We start from the raw sequence: 22,269 nt of genomic DNA, 5'->3' as shown, positions 1-22,269 counted from the left end.
AACGCAGCTACTTTTAAATATACGTTGCGTATACTTCTTTACTGAACAACATTCCAATATCTCCTAACGACTGGTAAAAAATATATATACTGCAGCCTACCAGGAAAAGTTATTGATCGCCTTTAACTTAAAAGCAGCGTTTTCGCTCCGCCGCTCCGCCGCTCCCCCCCCCCGCCGTCCCGTTTATCGCAAACCGGTATCCCACAAGACGCGGCGAAACCGGGTGTGACGTCATAGCATCCCGCGATGTAGTACAGAAAACAAATATAGTTAAAACTCTTCTAACTTTAACTAGAAAATGAATTACTAAGCAAAAATATTATAAACTAAATAACTGCCATGAAGGCAGCACAATGCTTTTCTTCGAGTGTTTTCCATGTTGATGAGGGTGAGTACAAATGACTGATTTACAATAATTTAATTGTGAAAGTGCGCTTGATTTATCGTACAATTTCATTTCACCTCTGTGAACTACTCATCAATTTTATTGGTCTACTGTTACAAGGCAAAATGTTTTCGGCGGCATGAAAAAAAATAATACATTAGCCGCTCCGTATTAAAGGCCGCAGAGTTCAAAGCTGTTCAAAATGTGGGAAAAAAGTAGCGGCTTAAAATCCGGAATCTACGGTAGTTAGTTTTTTGCAGAAGCCAGCAAAATTTGAAGAGTTAATTCCATCAAATAAGGAATTCCCCATTTACTTATTCTTTGATTCTTTTATGTCCACATCACCATGAGTTTTGAAAAACATATTTGGAATTTATTACATCCTAATCCTTTATAATTCTGAGAAGCTCCACCAAATATTGACCACTCAATTTTTAAAGCCTCTTTTGAGAACAATGATCTGAACATTAGTAGCCATCAAAGGCAACACGAGTGATTCTGCAGATGCTGGAAATAAATACAAAACATAAAATGCTGGCAGAACTTAGCAGGCCAGACAGCACCTATGGGAGGAGGTAGTGACGACGTTTCGGGGCGAAACCCTTCATCAGGAGTGGTTGAAGGGTTTCAGCCCAAAACGTCGCCACTACCTCCTCCCATAGATGCTGTCTGGCCTGCTGAGTTCTGCCAGCATTTTGTGTTTTGTATTAGTAGCCATCAGCTGCTGCTGGTGTTTCTCTCTTGCCACTATCTCACTGTGGATACTTCTATGAAAATGACCCAGCGCTGCCTTCTTCTGTAACCGTCCCCCATCTTGCTCCATGATCTCCTGCCCATGGGACATCCTCTGTTTGATTTTATTTCACTAGGCTGAATGTCACCAACTTTTTCTTTCTTGCCCACATCTTAGTCGATATCATTAATGATTACCTCTCTTCATATACTAGTTCCTTCTCCTTCAAATCCAACATCAACAGCACTCTCATTGTAAACTATTCAACTCCTACTTCTCACTTTAAACTCCTATCTCCCACTCCCTATTATTCTTCAAGTTAATTGAACATCCCAAATGTATGCTCATCTTTATTGGAAATTCCATTTGGACTTCTTCCCCTCCTACAGTGTGAAAGCAGTTATAAATTGCATTCTTTGTCACAGAAGTAAACCAAACCTTATTGTCCCTCTTGACCTGTTTAAAACCTTGGATGCACTTGATCACACATTCATCTTCCAAACCAATCCATTGCTGTTCATGTGTTCATATGGACAGGTGGACTCTCGTGATTAAGTACCAAGGTGGCAAGGGCAGGTCACAGACTGGACATCTAGTGGTGAATGACTCATGTCCTGATCCCAAATCTTGTCCACTATTTACCTAAGAATTTCCCAACAAAGCCGTACACCACTGAGGCTTAAAAATTCAGTATCTCACTGTTCTTCCCATTGTTGGGTTAAAATGCTGGAACTCCTCATCCAGGTAACTTGAAAGATCATATTCACCCCCTGATTTCAGCAGTTCAAGCCTAGAGTTTATCATCACTTTAAGTGCATTGTGTGAAGGGCCCAAAATGGCCTTGCCAGAGTTCCCATGATTGAAGAGAGAGAGAGAGAGAGAGAGAGAGAAAAGTAAGTGACTCTCTTTGTGGCCCCTTCTAAACTCTATTGGTTCCAAACACCTACCTGCTCACTGTCTCAAATTCCATCAGATCTTAATTGCTTCTGAGTCAAATTTCAAACTGAAACCGTTTCCATTTACCTTATTATGCTGCTTGGGATCATTTGGACAACAGGAACTCATACATCAGGCAGCTGTTCATTGACTCCAACTTAGCATTCAACATAATCACCCTATCCACACACATCAAACTTCAATAGCTGAGCCTCTGTACCTCCCCCTGTCACAGGATACTCAACTTACTCATTAGCAGAACCCAGTCAGTGAGGACATCTCCTGCTCCCTTATCATTACAGGAGCACCTAAAGCTGTGTGCTTAGCCCCTGCTCTAGTTTATATACACATGAACAGTGCACTAAACTCAGCTCCAATGCAATCTGTGAACTCAGCACAATGACATTAGTGTTGTTGATAAACCAGCTTACCAAAACGAGAGAGGACTCTTAGTTGAGTGGTGCTGCAACAAAAACTTCTCACTTAACATTCGCAAAACAAGAGCTGATTGCTGACTTTGGGATGGGAAGGAGGGCAAACATGAACCAATCTACACTGGAGGAAATCAACTGTGGAGGGAGTCATCAGCTTTAAGTTCCTGAGCATCAACTCATTAGATGACCTGTCTTAGGCCCGGTACAGAAATGTAAGCATAAAGAAAGTAAGCCTTGACTTTGTTAGGATGTTAAGGAGGTTCAGCTTGTCATGAAACACTAACCAAACTTCTATAGATGAACTGTAGAAAGTATCTCGATTGCTTGCATTACAGCAATTCAAATGTGCAGGAACCTAAGAAGCTGCAGAGAATAGTTGACTTAGCACAACACAGCATGGGCACATCCCTTCCAACCATTAGAGGTGTCTACGGGAAGTTCTGCCTTAAGAAGACAATAAACCCCACCCATCAAGATCATGCATCTTTTCAAGCTTCCATTGGGCAGGAGATACAGAAGCCTTTAGTCTCACACCACTTGGTTCAAGAACAGTTACTTTCTTGCAATCATTTAGTTGTTGAACCAACCAGCAAAATCCTAATCTCTACATTTTACCAAACCATGACCATTCTGATCACTTTGCACAACAATGGATTTTGTTTCTTTGTTCTAATTACGTTCTTATAAATATTGTGCATAATTTGTGCTTATATTTCTTGTGAGTGCAAGCTTTTCATTGCACCTATGCATGCGCAAAAAGACAATAATCTCTACTTTGACATCACTCATTTCTGCCCTTAGGTCAGCTCATATGCTGCTAAAATGCCTGCCATCATCAACTTCAAGCTCAACCACTTCAATGTGTTGTTCACTAAGTTCATGCCTTGTATCTTCCAATAAGTAAAACTGTCTGTATCCTAACTCGTACTAAATGCCATGAAATCTGTTCCCAAAGTATTCTGGATTTCTGAAACTGCATGGCCACATTTCTCCCCCCTTCCAGGAATCTCCTCAAATCCTCAACCGTCACAGATATTTGCAACTCCTCCAATCCGGGCCTCTTAAATACCTCAGATTTTAAACTGATGTGCCATTGATAGAAGAAGAAGACGAATAGCCCTTAACTCGGCAGTGGAGATATTGGGGCACCGTCATGACGGTGCTTCCATAGCAAGCTATTCTTGTTTTGCTAGCTCAATGCTCAACCCGACTTGGATTCGAACTCAGGAACCTTCGCTCTGGAGTCTGGCGCTGATATTATTGCGCTGCCAAACGGGACACTGCCATTGATAGATGTGCCTTTATCTGCCAAGGATCCCAGCTCTCGAATTTTCTCCAAGAACCTCTCAGCCTCATTGCCCTTCTTTTCTCTTTACATCACTCCCTGAAACCTGCCTCTTAATGTTCTCACTCATGCTCTAATGCTTCTTGCTATTCACTTCTGGTGCAGCTGTAAAGGTCATTACAGTATTAAAATATGTTGAAGGTGTAGTATCCAATCCAAGATGTTGTTTTCAGCCTGCATTGGGGGCGGGTTGGAGTGGGATGGGGTGAAGGGGGAAAAAGAATTTGTCTGAAGGAATCAAGTGACTAGCTTTTGTAAGCCAGGCTTGAAATTATACACAAGAAAATCACCAGGATCTTGTATGTTGCTGTTGTAACATTTTGTTGTTGCCATGGTTATTTCAGTAGGTTCTGAACAGAATGGATTTCTCAGATCCAGGTGAAAACCTCCCATAAGTGTGTGCTTATCAGAAACGCGGAGATTAACACATTGTAGCCGCTTCAGTGCTTGTCGGGCCCAACAATAAACATCCTGTGTTACTAATCTAGAACGGTATCCATGGAATCCTGTGGAGCTGTATGGTTAAATAGCAAGGAAATAACTTATTGGTTGTTCACTTTAGCCAATAATCATCTTTATTCAAATATACACACATACACATACATATACATACTACATATATATACACACACACACACACATATACATACTACATATATATACACACACACACGTGCGAATAAATATAAGAGTGTGTGTGTGTATATAATATATATGAATAAATAAGTGTATTTTTATACACACACACACACACACACACACACACACACACACACACACACACACACACACACACACACACACACACACACACACACATGCACTTTCAAAATTCTTACTATATTTTGCCTTCAGTCTGAATTCCACAGCAAAAGATTTGATTAGATTCACTATATTAAAAAATATTGAGTACATTAGAGTAGGAAGTCATCTTTAATCACACATAAAAGTACTCAGTTATGCTCTTTGTCTGAAATTTGATTCTATAGATCACTGCATTTAACATTGTCGACTGCAACACCGGGAAGATTTCCACCTCATTTTATCGCTTGAGATTTTATGTGACTGAACAATAATTGTTGGTCTCTACTTGAATGTACTTCACAGTGTGGGATTTTTTCTCCTGGGCCAGTAAGTGTACATGGAGTGAAACGAGCATTATCACAGAGTGATAGTCACACAACATGGAAACAGGTCCTTTAGTCCACAGAGTCCATGGCGATTCTTAAGCACCGTTAACACAAATCGCACACTAATCATATTTTTTATTCTCCATTTCTTCCCATCAACTCCTCCTGGATTCCTCCTCTCCCGCACACACTAGGGGCAATTTGGAGCACCTAATTCACCAACCATCTTTCATTCCTTGGGTATGTTACAATCACAAGAGCATGAGCATGTGAACTCCACAAAGACAGCACCAGACCACCAGTTACACCACAGCTCCAGATCTGCTTGCAGCGGCTTTTACTTCCAATCACTGACTTGAATAGATTCCTCATTACTAGACAAGTGTTTCTTCTCTGTGAATGTAGATCTCACACAGCGAAGAAGGGTGTTGTTGGGGATTAGTGTCACAGCTGTGGCATATCATTTGCTCCAATGACACATCTGTGGTGACTTGAGCAGACAGCTGCTTATGAGATTTTAATATTTTTTCATTTAATTAAATTAGCAACCTGTTAGTTTTCAGGAGCACAAAACAATTTATGTGTAGATAGCGAGGCCAGGATTTGCTACATAAAAAAAGAGCTTTACTCCCAAATTTAAAAGGACAAGCAGGTGATCCTCGAACCATAAATATTTGTTACAGGTTTCCCAGAGTGACATCATCAGGTAATCTATTTCTAAGTGAGGAGGACGATTCCTGTTGCTGCTGAGCAAACTAGTCTCAATATTGTTGAGCTCTATGCAAAGGATGAGTGGGGGGTTGCTGCAGAGAGTAAACTTTGCTGATTTCCTCAAATATCCTGTGGTTTAATTGTTTTAATTCCTGTCTCTGAGTTTCCCACTGAGCAACTAAGCTGGCTTACAAGCTGGTGGGGAAAATACATGGTAAAAAAGCAAACCATGGAACAGATGGCTCCTAGGGATGATGGAGGGGGAGATTTTATGAAGATACCATGGCGATGGAAAATTGGTGCATGTAATGGGAGGGGGACTCCGGGTGGACAAACTCATAGAGACTGGTGATAATGGGTCCACGATTTACAAGATGTGAGGGACATGGTAAGTGTGTGGCAAAGAGAAGATTACATACAGGAGGAATGAGAGGATGCATTAAAATGGGAATCATGCAAAAACAGAACCATGCAGTTTCCTTGAAACTACTTTGTTGACTGACTTGTTCTTTGGTTGCCTACCTCTTGTATGGACTTCAAGAATACAAGGACACAAAGGAAAGGTGGTTTAGATGTTTAACCATTGGATAGTTAAAATAATCACAACCTTCATTCACTTTATTTTAAAATGTGATATTAAGACATATTTTGCATTGTAGTAGGTAAAGCTACTTGACTGAGACCAACTATAGAGTCAACACTAGACCAGACATACAACAATTTCTTTTTTTTAAGGGTCAGCTGCTTTTGGTCCAAGAAAATTACAGAAAAATTGATCTTGTTCAAGTATTTGCTGCTGGAAATGATGCTGAGATAAAATTGTCAACTTGAAGCTTTATTTATGAATTCTTCTTTTTCATCAGAGCTATTTGAGCTGCTACTGGATTTTGTCTCTTTCAAGAAGACGAATAAAGTCCTCGAGGATCAAAAGTAATGGCCAAATCAAACGTGGATTCTCTAACAACTTATCCTGCCTCTTGCCTCATACATTTTTCAGGCTCCCTGATTTACTGGCAGTCAACAGGGAAAGGGCAACATTACTCATAAATCAAGCAAATACAAATAAATTTAAAAGACAGAGTAGAGACCTGCCCAGAACTGCCTATAAATCCATTCAGTGGCAGCATCGCTGATGAGCCACTCATTTCAAATATGGAAAGTTGTACAAAGTCCTTTGATTTAAAGTATTTCCAGTTAGCTCAGAATGTTAGCATGGTAATCATATATCATCAAAATACATTATTTTAAAAAGTTAACATCTGCCTATGCTCATCAATGTAATAAAGAATGCTTCTGGGAGGTATTTCTTTATCGCTCTACAAATTTACACAAAATGACCCAGGCCAGGCAACATAGAGAATGAGTCAGGTGTCACGTACAGTTTGTCTCCCTGGATCAACCTCAGTGTCAACCTCATTATTGCACTGCTGTAATGTTTTCAATTAGGATTGCTACCCTTAACTTGCACAGAAATGGATAAACATCCATTGGATTGATCCACTGCTTTCACGTCAGTGAAACCGTATGGTTCATTTTTTTCCTAAATCACAACTGTCATCGCAGCCAAGGATTTTCCAAGGAGCCGTATGATTATTGCTTAGGCCAGTTAAGTACCACAAAGGTATTCTGAATTAATATACCCCCATCATGGAGAATCAGAAGGATTCCTGATGACCTCATGTCCTGCACAGTTCCACAGGTACTTACAGGAATGTGTGCACACAATGAAAACAGAATCATAGATATTATCCAATTCTCAAGGGAAGCTGTGACAGTAGACCCAATCTCAAAAGCGACATGCGATTAGCAAATGTTAACACTAGATGGCTCATTGAAAGAACTCAAATTGGTAGTGTGAAGTGGTCAAACAGAGATCATGTCAGAAGCAATATTTCTACTCATCCACATAACACCAGCCAAGAAGAAAGATATGTCTAATGAAAGGTAATGCAATACTCGTGTTACTGAAAGCAAGAGTTCATTTCACACCACAGTTCCACTGATTTAACCTTTTCTGAACTCATTGATTACAGTAAGTGACTCAATACCTATTTTCCAAAAGTTTATCCAACACCTACAAGGCATGCCAGAAATACAAAAGAATACTGTCCACTGGCCTGAGTAGGTGCAACTCCAATTATTCGAAGAAGAGCAGGAGGATATAATATTCTGTCTGATATGCTGCCAATCTATTGGATGAAATGTTTATTCTCTCCCGTGCCGACCTATTATGAGTACTGTCCATACAATCTGCATGAAGCTTCACAGCAGTTCACCAAGGTCTCATCAATAGAACCTAAAGCCTTTTCCACTTGTTCAGCCAAGGGCAACAGTTTCATGGGAAAGCCGTCAGCTCCAAGCTTCCTTCCAAGTCACAAACTGCTCTGATCTGGGTTTTTATTGCTGTCACTGCACTGGCACTCAGGCAAAATCCTGGTCTCTCCTCGCGAGAGCATTTTCAATGACCTTCGAAACACAGCTCACCGCATTTTGGTGAGATTGTTCTCAGGAACAGCCAGGAATGGGCAATAAACACCAAGCTTGCCGGCGGAGTTCCATCTCGCAGGATTGTATAAAGCAAAACTAACTTTACAAGCATCTGGGTCATCAGAAAGCCAAAGGCAGAACTGTGCCATCTGCTCAGGACTCCTGTGACTAGAATGAAGTAAGCAACTGTTCGAGACAATGACAGGCAACTGTCTCCACCCTCTTCCAGACATATTGAAAAACTTACCATTAGGGAAGAGTACTGGCCTTTTGTAGAAGCCGACTATAATTACATCCATCTCAGTTTTATCAGCAACTAACATTAAGTTACTCTAAAGGGGAGGTTGATAGGTTCTTGATTTAGTAGGGTTATGGAGAGAAAGCAGGAGAATGGGGTTGAGAGGTATAATACATCAGCCATGATTGAATGGCAGAGCAGACTCGATGGGCCAAGTGACCTAATTCTGCTCCTATAACTTACAGTCCAAGTTTACTTATTCCCTCCAAATGGACCTAACTTTATAAAGAGTCCACATTTGTTTGAATTATACTTGATTCATAATTTTTAATTCTTTACACAGGTCAAAGTCATAAGATGAGTCATAGAAGTTGTAAGCTAACACTGTACTACTTTGTTATCAACTCCCATCTCCTCTGAATCAAACGCCCCTTGAGACAAAGAATTCTGAATTTTAGTTGTCATGAAAACACAATATAAATAAATCTTGTTTTATACATTTAAATATATTAAACAAAACTTATTGTTTTCCGACTACAGACAATATAGAATTCACTGTATTCTGTTCAATGTGCATCATCATGCTTACACATGAATTCCATCAACTCACCAAATGAACTAAAAGGCAAATCTTTAAAATATAACCTGAATCAAGAACTGAGGCAGCAATGATCCTTTTAAAAACTTGGTATATTCCTGCGTGATTTCTCATCTCAATTTAAGCCACATGATGTGGAAACGGTTGAAGAGTAACAAGATGCAACAGGCCGACTGCACAAAAAAAATCTGCAGACAAGGCAATCTAAAGAATTCACATTTATGCAAGAAATAGATTATTACCCATGAATCTGCTGAAGTAACCATGTTTCATGCTTTGCACTTTAGCATGCTTGAAGGAATGTGCACCTTTTAAGTAGATTTGCAATGTGTTTTAGGACTCTGGCTCTCGAAAGTAACCAACTTTATTGCAGCCATTAGTGGCTGCAACAGTAAATGAACAGCTGAGACCTCCTCACCATTCAGCTACAAATCAATTTCTCTGCACTGGATGCAAGAGCCAGGGCCAACAATGTCCATGGCATTGCCCTTAAAGAAGAACGCACACCATCAAATCATACTTACAACTAATTGTCGACGAGATTAGAAAGACTGCGGAAGCTAAAATATACTGAAGACAAAACATAATTTTACTTCCATCAGGGGACACTTGTTTTGAAACAGTGTTAACCCCTCAATACCACAAGACACGGTGACTGTACTTCTAGAATCCATCAGTGAATGTTGCTCTTCATTAGGATAACCTTTTACTCTTCAGGTTTCCTCAGCACACACTGACATTTATAACACTCATTGCTTCAGACTTTTTGAAGAACAAATGACCTTTTAAAATAATTTCCAATGGATGAAACGATTTTTTTTTGTGTTGTTTCCTTGCTCTTGACCAGAAATTTAAACCAATGTAATTTACCAGTTAGTTTTACAAATAGAAAATAATAGTTCAGGCAGAAACTGAAGTACTGTAGACTTAAACATTAAAGATAGCAAAGGAAAGATTGGGGAGGCAGTGAGTGTGAGGGGATAAGACAATTAAAGCAATAAGCTATAATTTAAATGTGCAAAATTGAATAAAAAATTATTTTACTGTAATAATGCAACTCTTGAAATGAAAGGTCTTGATGGGGCAAATTTGCTTCAGAAAAGTCAGCAGTTTCAATTAGAATAGCAAATGCATAAAAGTTTGACACTCCTGCAGAACCCTGAAAATCCTTAACTTCCTTACAAGCTATTCGCTGGTAAAAACTTTGACCCTCACGGACTCCACCAGTGCAATATAAAACTTCTTACATAGTTCCCAGCACCTGAACACAACTGGAAGGCTTTGCACTCAGCAAAAGAGATCCAGCAGCCTCTGCAAGATGGTCAGTCACTCTGGGCTCAGAGCTCAAGTCATCGGTTAGCGCGGACAGGAACCGCTGCTGCTAGGCTATTTGGGGCCCATGTTTCATGAAACTCACAGTATAAAAAGTAAACGCAATAATAAATAGAGCAGCAAGTGTAAAATCAACAAAAACGATGAAAGAATATTGTAAATTTACGTAGTCAGGATACATTTTATAACACCTCTGGAGGAGTTTAAGAGAATCCTCATGAACAAGCCAAATCGTCGCAGAAGCCTGAGAAAGTACATAGGCTGAAGTGCCTTCTTGGTCAATGCACCAGTAATGGAGGGACCAGAAGTGGATATGCTGGCAATATAACAATCCTGACTCTGAAGTCCTGATGAAAGGTCTCAATCCAAAAAATATACTGTTCAGAGAACATAGAACATTACAGCACAGTACAGGCCCTATGGCCCACGATGTTGTGCCGAACTTTCAGTCGCTCTAAGATCAATCTAACCCTATATAGCCCTCCATTTTGTTTTATCCATCTGCCTATCAAGAGTTTCTTAAACATCCCTAATATATCCGCCACAGATGCTGTGGAACAAATGTATCATGATAACATGGCAGGTAAGTAAAGCTACAAACAAGTAGACCAAACATTTAGTAGGTTAAAATAAACACAAGATTAGTGCTCCTCATTTAATGAAGAATGTAGGACTGTTTATTCCTCACCATAGATGTTGTCTGACCTGCTGAATTCCTCCAGCATTTTGTGTGTGCCCATTTGCTGTTAGTCCCTGCTGCCCCAGCATGCAAAAGCTGCTATTTAAATGCAAGTTGTTAGTACGCTATTCTTCAGTGTCCCCTGGAATTATTAACTTACTTATAAACTGAGCCATTGCTACTCATAACTTTACTCTGTTCCAATGTTGGATCATAATGTAAACTTTCAGAGCTTTTTAATCATTAAAAAGTATTTTTTAGCTTTCAATAATCAATACTCAGCCTTACCAAAGTCTTCTACCAGATTATATATTTCACTACAAATTAATCATGCACCAGCTATCTTTCCTCTCCACCACCAAATTGTATTATGATGTAGATATTTAACATGGTGGTGGATTAAGCATATTTACTGTTCGTAGCAAAATGCTGTCCTATTTTAAATAGTAATATTGACTCAGAGCAAAAATAGACAGATTTTCTGATAAACATGAAGAAAATTTTAAAAAACCTTCATACAGTGTTTTCAAAGACCTCAGAAAGTCCTAAAGTGCTTCCCATCCAGCTGAATACTTTTGAAGAGCAATTACAGCAGTACTGGAGGAAAAGCCACTGCCAATTTACCAAACACTCACAAGGAGCAAGCAACAATGAGCAAATTACACATTTTTGGCAATAGGACAGAGGAATTCAGAGTTTAAAGTAAATTTATTATCAAATTACATATATGTCACGATATACACCCTGAGATTTATTTTCTTGCAGGCATACACAGTAAATACAAGAAACACAATAGAATCACTGAAAGACTGGACCCATCAACCATGTGGAAACTGAAAATACAAATGGAAAAAAAAGAACGAAGTATATAATATTAGGAATAAATAACTAAGCAATAAATACCAAGAACATGAGCTGAAGACTCTTTGAAGGTGAATTCATACATTTTGTGAATGGTTCAGTGTGGGGTGAGTGAAGTTGGTTCAAGAGCCTGATGGGTGAGGGGTAATAAAGGTCCCTGAACCTGATGATGTGGGTCCTGAGGCTCCTGCACTTTTTCCCCGATGGCAGCAGTAAGCACAAAGCATGACCTGTTGCTTTCCTGTGACAATATTTCATGTAGATGTGCTCAATGGTGGGGAGGGCTTTACCCACGTTGGACTCAGCCGTATCCACTACTTTTTGCAGGGTATTGGAGTTTCCGTACCAGGCTGTCATGCAGTCAGTCAATATACTTCACCACACATCTACAGATGTTTATCAAAGTGTTAGATGTCATACTAAATCTTCACAAACAGGAGGTGCTGCCATGCTTTCTTCATAATTGCTCTTTAGTGCTGGGCCAATGACAGGTCATCCGAAACGTTAACACCAAAGAATTTAATGTTGCTGTCCCTCTCCACCTCCGATCTACTGATGAGTGGTTAGCTCAAAGTTCAAAGTAAATTTATTATCAAATGCAATCCTGAGATCAATTTTCTCGTGGGCATACTCAATAAATTCATAATAGAATAATAAACATAATAGAATCAATAAAAGACTGCACCACCTTGAGCATTAGATCGGTGTGCAAAAGTCAACAAACTGTGCAAATACAAAAAGAAAAGAATAATTATAATAAATAAGCAATAAATATCAGGAACGTGAGATGAAGCTTGTCAATGTTTTAGATGTTATACCAAATCTTAGCTAACTTCTAAGGAACTTACCAAAGAGTGCAACAAAATCTTTAAAATTCAATTCAAATGATTAGACATGTTTGATTCAGTGTATGCAAAGGGCCACGTTCCCATCAGTGTAACACTCCCTCAGCTCTGCACTGAAGTGTTATCTGAATTAAGTACTGAAGTCTACAACTCACATGATCCACAAATTTGTGACTCCAATGTTGTTGCAGCACACAGTAAATTGAAATTAATGTATTGCTCAGATGAAAACAGTTTAAGTACTTAAAGCAATAATTACTCAAATATCACCATTCTACATGAACTCTTGGTCACAAGTTGAATTTATTCTTCTACTGCTTCAGTTCCTACTCACTTTCACTTGTTCTATTAATTCAATATTACACGTTTGATAAGAAATGTTGAAACAAATCAAGTTAAATTAAACACAAGAGATTCTGTAGATGCTGCAAATCTAGAGTAACACACATAAAGTACTGAATTCAACAGGTCAGGCAGCATCTGTGGAAATTAATAAACAGTTGACGTTTCAGACTGAGACCCTTCCTTCATCAGGACTGGTAAGGAAGGAAGAAAAAGCCCAAATAAGAAGGTGGAAGGAAGAGAAGGAGTACAAGCTAGAAAGTGATTGGTGATGAAGGAATCTCATTGGAGAGGAGATTGGTCCATGGGAGAAAGGCAAGAAGGGAAGACAGTGGAGTAGGCAATAAACAGTTGAAGAGAACAGGTCAGAATGGGGCCAGAGAGGGGATTTGAAGAAGAGGGATGTGGTTGGGGGGAAATTACTTGAATATGTAGAAATAAATGTTTTTAGATTGTAGACAGAATGTGAGGTGTTGTTTCTCCAGCCTGAGAGAGGTCTCATCATGACAGCAGAGAAAACCATAGAACAACATGTCAGAATAGGAATGGGGATTGGAATCAAAATGGTTGGCCACCAGGAAATCCACTGTTTTTGCAAATGGAATGAAGGTGCTCGACAACACAGCCTCCAATCTAAATTGGGTCTCACCAAGGTAGAGTTGGCTACATCAGCAGATACAGTAGATAACCCCAACAGATTCAAAGGTGAAGTGCTGCCTCACATGTAGGGACCGTTTGGGACCATGAATGTAAGTGAGGGAGGAGCTGAATGGGCAGGTTAGGCATGTGTCAGGAGGGCAATTAGTGAGGAGGGACTAATGGACAAGGGAATCATGGAGGTAACATTCACTGTGGAAAGTGGAGATCAGAGGTGTTTGGGAAGCAAAGATTTGTTTGCTGCGAGAGTGATGTTTGGGAAAAGGAGGAGATGTGGATGAGGGCAGAATCAATAGTGGAGGAAGGGAAAATCTTCTTTGAAGGCAGACATCTCTGATGACTTAAAAAGGAAATCTGCATCCCGGGAACAGATGCAGCAGAGATGAAAGAAATGAGAAAAGGAATTGGCATCTTTGTACAGACAGGTTGCTAAGAATTATAGTCAAGATAGCTGTGGGAGTCGGTAGGTTTATAAAAGGTATCGGTAAGACATCGAAAAGATGTTAAATTAAATTGAGCTCTTTACATCTGATGTAGAATAACAGATTGCTGATATTCAGTTCAATGCATTCACTTTATGTTTTTCTTGTTACACCATTCTCAAGCGAGCTTCATGACCATCTGAAGTGCTCTCAAGGATATTCCATGGCCACCTGAAACACTGAATCGATTTGCTGGCTTGTAACTCACTGGATGCCTTTGTCTAATCTATATATTAATAACATGATTGCCACTATTCATCAATGGCAATTAAAATCCAATCCAAATATAAATTATGCAGCTGTTTATTTCCTACATCACATGGACTAAATTTACAGAAATTATCAGATTCTGCTTAATTTCAAACCAAACTAACAATGTACTAGTTAACCCTTAAAAACTTGCTTATAGTTGTAACTGGGGAGTCAGTATGGAAAGTTGGAATGAATTTCTTTGACCACCTTCTGTAATTTTAGTGGAAAGTCTGCAAAAGATCACAAGGGCCTCCGAAGCCCATTTCACAATTTTTTTTTATTCATGGTAGTGCAAGTTAATTGCCCGAGCCTTCGAAAATAATATGCATGGGAGAAGGATTGGTGTTCACTTTTGGTTTCTTTATACCGAATTATAGATTTTGACAGCCTACGAACAGGCTGTTCAAATCAACTTGCTTACATCAATGTTTATGCTGCTTTTCACCTTGCTGTTTTCTCAGCTTATTGACATGTCTTTCTGTTTGTGTCTTGTGTACTTATCCAGCATCCCCTAAATAGTATCTATGCTAATCACATCATGCGCTGCATGTGGTTGCAAGTTGCACATTCTTTGCATTTTAGATTTTCAGTGATTATTTTTCCATCATTAATCAGTTATTTTAAAATTGTAACTCAATATGCAATAAAGTTAATTGAAAATGAAGTCCCTTGGTGATTCAACAGGTCAAGAAAAGAAGAAAATGTTGAGTCAAGCATGAGAACAGTTGAGGAAACAATTAACGAAAAAACTTGATTTTTTTTTCAAAGAGATTCAGATTTTAAAAAGTTTAAAGATGTGAGCTGAGGAATTTGAAATAAGCAAAAGCAGTAAAAAAGTGGAATGTTTTAAGGAGACAGAATTGGAGAAGATTTGAGATTGGGTGAAGCAGGCCAAATGAGGAACTTAATGCCGAGGATGATTTTTTTTGTTCTTTAAATGGCAGTCAGCATAACCCACTGAACATGTGATTGGGTGGGAGTAGAATGCAAATCATAAGGCAAGCAGGAAGATTTAACATTTGGTAAGCCGCAATGGTTATTTGAATAACACCAGTCTATATGAACAATATGGAGGATAAGAGACTTTAGTGGAAGCAAATATTTTTAGAAGCTTAATTTAGTGTTGCTGAGGACAAGTAGAAAGTTTTCCTTTGAAAACATTACCTAAAGCTTAGTGTACAGTTGAGTGGAAGAACAAGGTTCAGTTTGTGATTAAAGCCAGGTATGGGAACATGGAAGCAAAAGTACAATAATGTCACAAAGTGAGGCTAAAATAAAATAAAGATGATAAAACTATGCCACATCTTCCTTGTAAACGCAGGTTAGAATCATGAATCTGCTTAAAATTGTGTTTTCAGATTGATAAGCTTATAGTGTTATTTCAGATTTCTTCTTGACAAAAATAATAGTTGAGGAAATTCATCTACCGAAACATTCGCTGTTACAAAAGTTTTAGTTAAACAATGGAAGAAAATAACACTTACATATTCATTTATTTCCAAGGAATTTTACTGAGATCTCTGACTACAATAAGAAAACTTTGATTGTTCTCCAAGAAGGGCAATTTCGATTAGCTCCATAATTTTACAAATTGAACTTAAATCATCAGCGGCAATATTGCCCCCAAACATGGCCTAGTTCTAAGAACTAACTGAGCTCTATGAAGTAAGTTAGAGAGCATCCATATATTTAAGAGAATTATGAATAGAGGATTCAGAAAATACAGAAGACACTACTAGGATGTACCAGAAAACATGTTCTTCAGTTATGTAAAGAAATTCAAGTTGTTTTCCTTTGAAGTATACTTAAGGACATACTTGAGACAAAAAAAGGTGCAATATCATGAATAATTTTGATGGTAACTCCGAACTAACAGGAGTCCAGTGGCAGAAGGTTCAGCAAGCAAAGGACACAAGTTACAGGTAATTGGGAAAAGTATCATAGCTGACATGAGTAATAACACTGTTCTCTTCACACTTCAACACCCCACACAATATAATGTCATGATCTATAATACATGGAAAAAACATCAGATTAATACATACAGTGTCTATAAAAAGTATTCACCCCCTTGGAAGTTTTCACATTTTATTGATTTACAAAAGTGAATCACAGTAGATTTAAGTTGACTTTTTTGACACTGATCAACAGAAAAAGACTTCTTCATGTCAAAGTGAAAACAGATCTCTACAAAGGGATCTAAATTGATTACAAATATGAACACAAAATAATAGATTGCATAAGTATTAACCCCCCCTCCCTTTAATATGACACACCAAATCATCACTGGTGCAGTCAATTAGTTTTACAAGTCATATGGTGATCTGTTTTTGGAGACCCACGTGCAGTCAAGGTGTACAATCGATTGTAGTAAAAATACACCTGTATCTGGAAGGTCCAACTGCTGGTGAGGCAGTATCCAGGCAAAAACTACACCATGAAGACCAAAGAACATTCCAAGCAACTCCACAAAAAGTTACTGAAAAGCACAAGTCAGGAGATGTTTAATAAGTCACTGAATAGTCCTTGGAATATAATTAAGTCAATCATCAAGAAATGGAAAGAATATGGCCCAGCTATGGCCACCAAGAGACCTATGACAACTCTGGAGAAGTTACAAGTTTCAGTGGCTGAGATGGCAGAAACTACACATACAACAACTGTTGCCTGGATGCTTCACCAATTGCAGCTTTATGGGATAGTGGCAAAGAGAAATTCACTGTTGAATAAACCTCACATGAAATCTCAGTTAGAAGGTGTGTGGGAAACTGCGAAGTCAGCTGGAAGATGTGATGGTCACTTACAGAAGTGATGGTCTGCTGAAAGCAAAATTGAAGTTTTTGCCCATCAGACTAAATGCTGTTTGGCGTAAGCCAAACACTGCACATCATCAAAAACAGACCATCCCTACCATAAAAAATGATGGTGGATGCATCATGCTGGGCAGATGCTTCACTGCAGCAGGTCCTGGAAGGCTTGTGAAGGTAAGGTGAAAAATGAATGCAGCAAAATACCGGAATGTTCTGGAGGAAAACCTGATGCAGTCTGCAAGAGAACTGCAACTTGAGAGAAAATTTGTTTTCCAGCAAGACAATGACCCCAAACATGAAGCCAAAGCTACAAAGGAATGACTTAAAAACAACAAAGTTAATGCCCTGGAATGGTCAAGTCAGAGTCCAGACGTCAATCCAATTGAAAATTTGTGGCTGGACTTGAAAAGGGCTGCTCATTCATGATCCCCATGCAATCTGACGGAGCTTGAGCAGTTTTGTAAAGAAGAATGGGGAAAAATTGCAGAGTCCAGGTGTGCAAAGCTAAGAAAGACCCATCACATAGACTGAAGGCAGTAATTGCTGCCAAAGGTGTATCTACTAAATACTGACTTGAAGGAGGTGAGTAATTATTCAATCAATTACTTTCTGTTTAATAATTGTAATAAATTTAAACCAATTTGTAGAAAGAGACTTTTCTGTTGACCAGTGTCAAAAAATCCAAATCAAATCCACTGTGATTTAATGTAGTAAAACAATAAAACAAGAAGAGGGGTGAATACTTTTTATAGCCACTGTATATAAAAGGACATTTAAGAAGACCTTGAGGTATACCTTTGCAAGCCTAAGTATACAGATGGGTGGGTAAGCCTATTTTTGCAAAGAATCAACATAATAAATCAATTAACATCTTCTAATTTTGTTAACTGTCTGAATTATCTGTTGACATAAAAACTGAAACTGTTTCTGCTGCACCGTCTTATGGCAGACCCCAGATGCAAAACAAACTCAGATCAATAACCCACTGTTCAGAAGTGATGATTTTATTTTGTTAGTTAATCATCTGTAATGACACGCTAATGGGCATAATACACCATTTCCATTCCAGTGTTGTAGCTCAATCAATACATCAGCATCCTACAGAGACACAATATACGGAATTTGATTAGAGCGTCTACTTGGAATTCCAACTTGGCCTTTGCTACCTTGTGCCACTCAACTTTAATGACTAAACGCCTTTTCAGTCCCTGCAAATTTATTACGTTCATAACTTCTCATGTGTTTTAAGGCTTAAAGTTGTTCATAATAGCACAGATGTACATTGTGATTTAACAAAGAGAGAGGTATACTAAAATGAAAGCTGTAGAATCTTCTGGGCAAGAACAAAAGTTAAGGAATGGTTCTTCAACAGCCCAATTTGAAAAACAAAAATGGTACATATAAATGGGTTACAGTAGAGATTCTGCAGATTTTACAAATCCAGAATTTACTAGCTTGTACACCTTCCCCTCCCCACACCTTCCTATCCTGACCTTCTTCCACCCCTGTTTCCATCCAAGGGGTCAGTGTGGACATGGTGGAGGATTACAGATACCTGGGGATACGAATTGACAATAAACTGGACTGGTCAAAGAACACTGAGGCTGTCTACAAGAAGGGTCAGATCCGTCTCTACTTCCTGAGGAGGCTGAGGTCCCTTAACATCTGCCGGACGATGCTGAGGATGTTCTACGAGGCTGTGGTGGCCAGTGCTATCATTTTTGCTGTTGTGTGCTGGGGCAGCAGGCTGAGGGTAGCAGACACCAACAGAATCAACAAACTCATTCGTAAGGTCAGTGATGTTGTGGGGGTGGAACTGGACTCTCTGACGGTGGTGTCTGAAAGAGGATGCTGTCCAAGTTGCATGCCATCTTGGACAATGTCTCCCATCCACTCCATAATGTACTGGTTAGGCACAGGAGTACGTTCAGCCAGAGACTCATTCCACCGAGATGCAACACTGAGCGTCATAGGAAGTCATTCCTGCCTGTGGTTATCAAACTTTACAACTCCTCCCTCGGAGTGTCAGACACCCTGAGCCAATAGGCTGGTCCTGGAATTATTTCCACTTGGAATAACTTACTTACTTATTATTTAATTATTTATGGTTTTATATTGCTATATTTCTACACTATTCTTGGTTGGTGCGACTGTAATGATTTCCCTCAGGATCAATAAAGTATGTCTGTCTGTTCATTTCCAGCCCTGATGAAGGGTTCTCACCCCTATTTGACTATTCATTCCTCTCCATAGATGCTATTTAACCTGCCAAGTTGCTCCAGCATTTTAGGTTTGTCTCCATGGGGTAAAACCTCTATATGTCTTAGCATTGGATACAAGAGCAGAATAAAATCCGAGAATAAAGTAAACCAAAAAGACACAGAACGTCATGCTACAGAAAAAGAGGAAATAAAATGGGACACAAATATACACTGAAGCAAAAAAATGAAGAAGCAATGATTGAATTTTCAACAAAATGATGCCAAAGGAAAATGGTACTGCTGGTAATAACAAAAAGTCTACAGATTCGAACATAAACCCCCCACCTCACCAGAAACCAAAATAGTTATATTATGACAATAACATCTTGGGTGCCAGACTGGATGGTATAAAGTTTTCATATAATTTGTCTTAAGTGTACTGGTACAAAAATGGTTTGAAGCCCATCTTTAGAACTTTGAATATGTGACTCAAGATCCTTCACTTTTACACAGTGTGCAATGCATTCTCCAGTTTTCTGATACTATTTGAGGCCTGCGTGCTGCATTCCAAGTATGGTAGCTTCCAATTATTAAGATTGGTAATCTAGAATGATATTTTTGAAAATAACTATGGTTGTTTGTAGACATTTTTATCTGCCAAAGACAGACATTCTTGTCTTAAGGTCAAAGGATTCAATGAAAAAAGCATTATTGAGGGGTTTTTGAGAGATAACTAAATTTACAGGTTCTACTTGTGCTATGGGTTGAGATGGTAACAGAAATCAAGATACTGTTACAGGTGCGAAAAGAAACTGACCTATAACTTCCTTTTTTGTACGTCGCTATTTTTTAAAATTAAATCTTGTTGGGGTTTTAGGAATAAAAAAATACTTGAACAGTGAAAATATGCTTCCTATCCAAATAAAACTCAGGATCTATTTTCATTTTAATTTTGAGCATATACTGATTTAGACCACAAATCAACACCAACACTGGCAGTCAGAAGATAAATGTAACATCAACTTATGTCTCTGCTAACTACGTACTAGGCCAGAAAAGAATCTGCATTTTTGCAGGTTTTTACCTTCATCACAGAAATACAGTGCTAACAAATTAATTTCCTGAAGACTAGACTGTGCCAGACATCTGGTTGATTGACCTCCAAATGTCATTACAGATAAAAATTCCATGTTTGCATGGTTTTGCTAATTTGGAACTGTATTTGTTCAATTATAAAATTAATTTAACTTAAACTCCACATCAACCATTAGCACAATCAAACATAACTAAACTCTCTCCACAGATGCTGCCTGTCTGATGAAATTTTGCAGCCATTTTTGATTTTATATCAAAATCAATTACATCCTTTTCTCAACACTGTACCAATAAGCAATGAAGAACATGATGATGTACTGCTAATAAATTAACTACCTATTTGTAAAAAAAGAATTTATTTGGAATCAATATCAGAATCAGGTTTATTATCACCGGCATGCGATGTGAAATTTGTTAACTTAGCAGTAGCAGTTCAATGCAATACATAATCTAGCAGAGACAGAAAAAAATAGTAATAATAAATAAAACATAATAATAAACAAGTAAATTACACACATTGAATAGATTATTAAAAATGTGAAAAAACAGAAATACTATATATTAAAAAAGTGAGGTAGTGTCCAAGGGTTCAATGTCCATTCAGGAACAGGATGGCAGAGGGAAAGAAGCTGTTGCTGAATCGCTGAGTGTGTGCCTTCCGGCTTCTGCATCTCCTACCTGATGGCAACAGTGAGAAAAGGGCATGCTCTCGGTGCTGGAGGTCTTTAATAATGGACGCTGCCTTTCTGAGACACCGCTCCCTAAAGATGTTCTGGCTACTTTGTAGGCTAGTGCCCAAGATGGAGCTGACCAGATTTACAATCCTCTGCAGCTTCTTTCAGTCCTGTACAGTAGCCCCTCCATACCAGACAGTGATGCAGCCTGTCAGAATGCTCTCCACGGTACAACTATAGAAGTTTTTGAGTGTATTTGTTGACATGCCAAATCGCCTCAAACTCCTAATAAAGTATAGCCGCTGTCTTGTCTTCTTTATGACTACATCAATGTGTTGGGACCAGGTTAGATCCTCAGAGATCTTGACACCCAGGAACTAGAAACTGCTCACTATCACCACTTCTGATCCCTCTATGAGGATTGGTATGCTTTCCTTCATCTTACCCTTCCTGAAGTCCACAATCAGCTCTTTCATCTTACTAATGCTGAGTGCCAGGTTGTTGCTGCGGCACCATTCCACTAGTAACTTTAAATGGAGTAGCTCTAACTCTTTACTCCTACTGGTATCACACAATGATGCAGCTTCCAAGCCACTTGGCCCATCTTGCTCAACTCCAAGCAATGATAACAAGTACAAGATGGGCAACCTCACATTTGAAGAATTGGAACTAATGGACTGCTCCGGCAGATTTCACACAATATTCCCTCAAATGTAGTACAAGTGTGCAAAATTCTGTAAGGAAATAAAGAATTCCAGAAAATTTACCCAAATGTGCTGATATTTCTCTACTAAGTTTACATAGTTATTTCCCTCCCCCATTCCCACCCTGTCGCCAAGGATGGAAGCCTCCATCAGTAAAACAGAAATGATGGGAAAAGCAGTACTGTGATTTTGTTGTATGGTTCCAACAAGTGGATGAAATAATAGGCCTCACAAAGCCAAAACAATAATTATTAACCTACATTTGTCTAAATCAGTGATGGAACGAATGTATATAAACTTTATTAAGAAGGACACTGCATTAATCCTGCAAAATTGAG

General features: G+C 38.8%; 1 protein-coding gene across 17 annotated transcripts in view; it reads right to left on the bottom strand.

Moving 5' to 3' along the window:
* rbfox3a (RNA binding fox-1 homolog 3a) overlaps window positions 1–22,269 on the bottom strand; it is a 1,515,582-nt gene that overhangs the window by 1,119,017 nt on the left and 374,296 nt on the right. Inside the window, exon 1 of one of the 17 annotated variants that reach the window (XM_073026045.1) lies at window positions 11,018–11,097. The exons of 15 other annotated variants lie outside the window; for them this stretch is intronic. The gene's annotated coding sequence lies outside the window, so the exon portion shown is untranslated. Of the gene's footprint in view, window positions 1–11,017; window positions 11,098–22,269 lie in introns of those variants that run through there. One more of the 17 variants, XM_073026043.1, reaches the window with a different exon arrangement.

This window comes from Hemitrygon akajei, chromosome 22, assembly GCF_048418815.1.
Source record: "Hemitrygon akajei chromosome 22, sHemAka1.3, whole genome shotgun sequence".
In the NCBI taxonomy this organism is placed as follows: Eukaryota; Metazoa; Chordata; class Chondrichthyes; order Myliobatiformes; family Dasyatidae; genus Hemitrygon; species Hemitrygon akajei.
This window is presented reverse-complemented; position numbering and strand designations above follow the sequence as displayed.